Source organism: Salvia hispanica, chromosome 2 (genome assembly GCF_023119035.1).
Source record: "Salvia hispanica cultivar TCC Black 2014 chromosome 2, UniMelb_Shisp_WGS_1.0, whole genome shotgun sequence".
Taxonomy (NCBI): domain Eukaryota; kingdom Viridiplantae; phylum Streptophyta; class Magnoliopsida; order Lamiales; family Lamiaceae; genus Salvia; species Salvia hispanica.
This window is the reverse complement of record NC_062966.1, coordinates 5,248,073-5,253,460: the sequence shown is the minus strand read 5'-3', so window position 1 is coordinate 5,253,460 and position 5,388 is coordinate 5,248,073. Positions and strand designations below refer to the sequence as shown.

Below are 5,388 nucleotides of genomic sequence, written 5' to 3'. Positions count from 1 at the left end.
ATTAAGAGAGGTTGTATCTTCGTCCACACTCGGACGGTGTTGCAACTGCGAAACTTCTAAAGAAAAGTAACCCTTCGTACCCGACTACCCCAGATCTCCCATTCCCAAGTGTGTGCAATGTGTGTGAGCTAAGAAGAGAGTGAAAAAAAGTGTTTTTATGTGCGTTGCATGCTCTTCTATATATAGGCGTTGGAGTGGGGCCCAGCGAGGTATAGATAAGACTTTGTTTCCCTCAGCTATTGACTTCCTCTGTCACGCCTTCTTTTCTTTTAAATCCTGCTCACTTCATTCCTTTCCTTAGCTAGACCATCTCCTTCAGCATTTCCTCGATCTAGCGATTTTTCTTCACACACCTGGCTTAGGAAACGTGTTAGACCCAGCAAATTATAACGTTTTTCACCCTATAACCGATGCATGAAATTAGCCTTATCAATATCTTTTTATCAAATCTCATTATCTATGTACATAACACTACATTCAATTTTTTAGCAGCTCGTTACAAGCGGTTTGTAAACGTGAAATATTCCTTGTCTCGTTATATTGGTCATGTCTACACTTCTGGTTGATGTATCATTTCAGTGCGTGTGTGTCTGTAAAACTTATTTCCTACGTGTATCTTAAAAAAAATCAAGCTTTTGTCTTTCCTCATAGTGTTGCATCAAGAACTAAGAATATGTATCAAGAACTCAAAATTTAATCAAACAGTCTTAACTTGGATATGAACCGATTTCAAATTATAACAACACTGCTAAAAATGTCTTTAGATTGGAAGAGTTCCAAAATCACTCAAGGAAACAAGAATTACAATTTCAGCTCGACTTTTGTTTTGAATCTCAGCACTAACTTGCAACAATTGGTTCGAGTCATCCCAACGGAGCTTGAAAGATCATAAGATAGGTCATGAAAATAGTATGGAATTGAAATAAATCTCAATTCCTAAAATAGGCTACTTAACAAGATAATTCAGCTGTCCGACCAAATTTGAAAGGTCTATACATCAATGGATAATGATCCCAACATGTCATGGCTAAAAACAATCAGTTGCATGAGGGTTTACAAACGTAGGCAGTTGCCACGAAGCAACACTAATCGTGGCTCAATGAAATTCATAATATGGAATAATGATATCACACCAATGGGTTCATAAGTTTGTGAAAGGCAGCCATAGTCAAGAGGACTTTTGAAAAAAAATCAAGTGGTTAAATCTGTTAAGGGAAAGTACAAAATGTAGGCCGTAACTTCGTTTTGCAGAAAGAACTTGCCACATACATGGTTACGAAATGAAAAGCTGAATAAAAGTTCGAAGAATAATATCCTATAGAAAACATGTATGGGAGACGTGGCCATAATGAAGGACATAATTATAAGCACTTTAGGAATAGAGTTCAATGGCGGAGGCTCACAAAGTCAAACTATTGTCCTTATGAATGATGAGTCAAAGAAGACTACAATCAATCCAGGTGTCCAAAGTTATAAAGCCAAATGCCAATTTCCAAGAACTGAAAGTGAGTTATGACTCAATGGAGGAAAAGAAATAATGTGCATTACTTGCAATTACGAGTCAAACAAAGTGTTAAATAGACAAGGGTTCACGGTTATTCGAAAGGTCCCGAAAAAGAACTTCTTAGAATCCAAGTAAGTACTGTTGATTAAAATAGTTCGTTCTAACTACTAAGGTCGCATCCCCTCATTCATCTTTCGCGAGCCGAAACATGGTAACATTGTTCTAAGAAATTGTGGATTATACTTGCGCTCTCAACATGCTATAACAGTCGTTTTCGTCGCATCGCCACTTTTGACAAAAGATTGGGTTTAACTTGTTAGATAGCATGTATGATCTCTCCCCGTTGTAAGATTACATCATTTAACATCTCCTCTTGTCTCGAATATTTTCTCGTTCGAAACTTCTCTTCAAGTTGCTCATTTTTTTTTCCTTCTTGAACTCATTATCGTACATAATGTCTCTTCGCATTCTCCTAATTCTTATCGTTCAGGAAAGACAATAGTAAATTTGTAATTATCCACTGAAGTTCGAGTAAGCACCACATATTTCCATTTGTCTTATCACTCGGAAAAGTGATATTGCAGTTGTTACAACTAAGTTCGATATCGTTCGATCTAACAGACATTTAGGGCATTCTACGTTTGCATACAAAGTTCATAGCATCATACTTTCTTCTATCATCACTTTCATAAAATACAAAATACCTCACACTTCAACGTCCATAAACCATCACTTAAATCATCATTCACATACCAAATAATTAAACATGCATAAACGTATATCACTAATCATAACCACGTCATATTTCTCATTCACTTCAAGATCTCAATTTTCCCGAAAGAAAAGAACTATCATACTTTCATTTAAAGTTCAAAGATTTTTCTGAAATTTTCAACAATTTCCCATATCATAAATATTTCCGCCAATCAAGTTCCACCATGAACAACTAGTCATTACCATTGCAAAACATTCACCTCAAAATCCTTTCCATTCTTTTTAACAAGTATCAAATACCATGCAACTCTTTCAAAACTCATAACTCGTTCTTTTCTCCACACAATAAAATAATTCTTCCTTTTCTATACCAACATTTTCAACTTTCCCTTACAAAAATTTCGTTACCTCTTTTCAGGTTGAGCGCGACGGTCGGATGTTGAGCCATTGACCCTCTAAAATTTATTTATTTATTTATTTTGATCAAGGGAAACGAATCTAGATCACGACAGAAAGAAGACTCTTGGGTCCAGAGCGGAAAGAACGTTGCTCTGATACCACTTTGTCACGCCCGCATTTTCTAAGGATAGAAAACACGGTTGATCGCGACTAGGGGAGGGTTAAAGAAGCGGGCAAGAAAAAGGGAACAACGAAATATACACGACCAAAACAAAAGATTAACTGAGAAACTTAAAACAAACTCGAATACTGACTCCACAAAACTAACTTCGAATAATAAGACCCAATGATAAAACATTCCCAAGGAAATTTAGGATTTTAACGGAAGCGTCAAGACATGGAAAAATGCCAAGTATGAAGACCCGACAAATCCAACAACCAAACAAGATATAATTTTCCAACAACTCTGCTCAACATCCTCCACATCCATCGCCGCTCAATCTGCACATTAAGAAAAACAATATGCAGGGCTGAGTACTTGATGCACTCAGTGGACACATGCCAAAATACAGTTTGTCAAGCCATAAACGAGTGATCTTGGGGGTTTTAATTAAAAGAACCCAAGTACACTAAAAACATATTTTCCGCAAAGATCGGATGCGCAACCATTTTCCATCCACATCCACCATCACCATATTTGAACTACATGACAAGGAACGTGGCCATGAACCAAGTCACTAGACCGGCCAACTCCAATTAGATAGCGCACGATCTACTGGGTCTACACCAGTCCGAGCAGGGTTTGCGGCCCTACTGGGACCCGAATTCGTTAACAATATATGGCATAGCCACTTCAGATAGGTTCATTCAAATACAAAACATGGCAAGACAAACATTTTTCACCTCCTTTCACATAGTAAAAATATTTGGGACATAGTCCTTATTTAAAATGAAAGCCCACCTCAAATGCTTAACTCCTCAATCAACTTTCTTCTCTAACCGCTAACATCGTGCACAAGTTCACCCTTTTTCGAAATAACATAATATGCAAAAAAAATAGACTTTGCATAATTGAAAGCGGATTTAAATGCATTCATCCTATGCGTGTGCTCAAATTATCCTTTTATCTTTTCTTAGAAAAACCACATATCTCAAACTCGTTCTAAAATAAACTCAAAATATAAAGACTCAGACCCATCAACTAAACAAAACAGTATCAACAAAAACTATACTCCCACTCGTCACCAACGCATTTGTCTCGCTCTTTTTTTTATTATTTAATTTTTCAACACATCAAAGCAATACTAATAAATTACTCCCTCAACACTACACATATATACTCCATATCCAATACATTGCAAAACAATTAAACGAAAAGAACATAAATACTCCCAATCACCTCCGTGTATATACCCCTCTTAAAACTACTACACACTAATCTAATTAGGCCTCCCCTCAAATAATATTCAGTAATTAGTAGTGCAAAAGCCATTAAAACTAAAATAAGGAAAAGGAATCAGCAACATATATACTAATATACTCTCACATCACAGTCTATACTTAAAAAGGAAATGAGAATTATTTAAATAGTATACTCCCATCCATCAACACGTAAATACTCCCTTCCCAACACTAAATGAATAAAGTCACTAATTAAAATAATTCAACATAAATACTCCCAAGTTACACGTCTCTCTATGAAGTCTCAACTCTACTTTAACATCTCTTTCTCTTTCTCAACACAGCAGCTCTCCCACTCTGTTCCATTCTTCTACAAAATACAAACCAGAAACAAATCCCAACTCCCATCTCTTCTTCTTCCCCATTGCCAGCGACCGTCGCTAGCGCTGCTAGTCCCAACAGTAACTTCTCTCTCCCTTTTATTTCATTCTTAATCTTTTGTTAAAGAATTCTATTTGTTTGATTTCACTTATTAGTGGTCAGGCAGAAATATTTCCAGGAATTGAATTGAAGACAAGCAAAGACAGTTTCAAACGCGTAAAAGATCGAAACTTTGGGCGCAGAGTGTCTTTCAACAAGTTGCAGAAACATTCAAACAATATACTCCAGCTTCGACCCGTGTTCTAATGTGAATGTTTGAATGTTAGATAGCAGGGGATTTCTAAAATTAGGGAGTATACCTTTGGAATGAAGAGACCAAATTGGATTTGCTGAGAAAATTTGGATTCACAGGTTAATCGATTAATCCTCTCCACTGTGACAAGAAAATATGGTGCTATGGATTTAATATCTACAGAATTTGTATACATTGAATTGAAGGTAAAAATTATACCTTTATTGGAATGGAGAAGAAGAACTGCAGTAGGTTTCTCACAGATTTTACTTGGATGTGAAAGAATCGTGAATGTGGAATATTTATACACCAAAAACTGATAGATATTGATTTATTTGGTTGTTGGAGAGATTTTAGGGAGTGTAATATTGGTGAAGTAACGTGTAGTAGGGGTTTAGGAAAAGGAAGAATTTATGTTAGACTAAGGATTTAACTACAGATTTTTAAATATGGATTGGAATTAAATGAAAGTAGCCCAATTGAAATTGAAATAAGATATATGGGCTAGGACAAGATAGATAAAAGTGATAGGCCCAAATATTTAATTTTAGAACATTGATTAAATTGTGGTGTTTTATTTTAGTACTTTGGCGTTATTCCAAGTACTTGAAAACGATCGCCCAAATTTTCCATCGATGAATCACACGTCATTCTCGTCGACTACTTTCGCCACACGATTAACCAACAACCATTTAAT

At 36.0% G+C, this 5,388-nt stretch overlaps 1 long non-coding RNA gene across 2 annotated transcripts; it reads right to left on the bottom strand.

Annotated features, from left to right (window-relative positions):
• Nucleotides 1-253: 253 nt before the first annotated feature.
• LOC125203549 lies at nt 254-5,042 on the bottom strand. 2 transcript variants are annotated; one of them, XR_007173392.1, is made up of 3 exons: nt 4,911-5,042; nt 4,759-4,832; nt 254-353 (listed from the first exon to the last, which is right to left on the bottom strand). It is a non-coding gene; the product is annotated as an uncharacterized LOC125203549 (long non-coding RNA). The 2 variants fall into 2 exon arrangements; XR_007173393.1 differs by lacking the exon at nt 254-353 and adding an exon at nt 2,880-3,118.
• Nucleotides 5,043-5,388: the final 346 nt, after the last annotated feature.